The sequence below is a fragment of the Arachis duranensis genome, chromosome 6 (assembly GCF_000817695.3).
Source record: "Arachis duranensis cultivar V14167 chromosome 6, aradu.V14167.gnm2.J7QH, whole genome shotgun sequence".
Lineage (NCBI taxonomy): Eukaryota > Viridiplantae > Streptophyta > Magnoliopsida > Fabales > Fabaceae > Arachis > Arachis duranensis.
The window spans coordinates 66895428-66896510 of NC_029777.3; positions in this window are offsets into that span (position 1 = coordinate 66895428).

Here is a 1083-nt window from a genome sequence, read left to right on the forward strand (position 1 = left end):
AAAAGAAACAAGATCCTGGTAAATTCTTAATACCCTGTACCATGGGCACCATGACCTTTGAGAAGGCTCTGTGTGACCTGGGGTCAGGTATAAATCTTATGCCACTCTCTGTAATGGAGAAGCTGGGGATCTTTGAGGTACAGGCTGCCACATTCTCATTACAGATGGCAGACAAGTCAGTAAGACAAGCTTATGGATTGGTAGAGGACGTGTTAGTAAAGGTTAAAGGCCTTTACATCCCTGCTGATTTTATAATCTTAGACACTAGGAAGGACGAGGATGAATGCATCATCCTTGGAAGACCCTTCCTAGCCACAGCAGGAGCTGTGATTGATGTTGATAGAGGAGAGCTATTCCTTCAATTGAATGGGGACTACCTTGTGTTTAAAGCTCAAGGATATTCCTCTACAACCATGGAGAGGAACATGAAAAGCTTCTCTCAATATAGAGTCAAACAAAGCCCCCACAATCAAACTCTAAGTTTGGTGTTGGGAGGCCATGATGAGCGGATAATTTATAAACCCTAAGCTACTAGTTCTCTACAAATAGGACCTTTTGCTATTGTATTAGACATCTTGGTTCTTCTGGTTCCCTCTCTGGGGCCGAAGCCAATGATCACCATTATCACTTATGTATTTTCAACGGTGGAGTTTCTACACACCATAGATTAAGGTGTGGAGCTCTGCTGTACCTCGAGTATCAATACAATTACTATTGTTCTTCTATTCAATTCGGCTTATTCTTGTTCTAAGATATCACTTGTTCCTCAACTTGATGAATGTGATGATCCGTGACACTCATCATCATTCTCACCTATGAATGTGTTCCTGATAACCACCTCCGTTCTACCTTATATTGAGTGGATATCTCTTGGATCCCTTAATTGGAATCTTCGTGGTATAAGCTAGAATTGATGGCGGCATTCTTGAGAATCCGGAAGGTCTAAACCTTGTCTATGGTATTCTGAATAGGATGCAAGGATTGAATGACAGTGACGAGCTTTAAACTCGTGATTGTGGGGCGTTAGTGACAGACGCAAAAGAATCACTGGATTCTATTCCGACATGATCGAGAACCGACAGC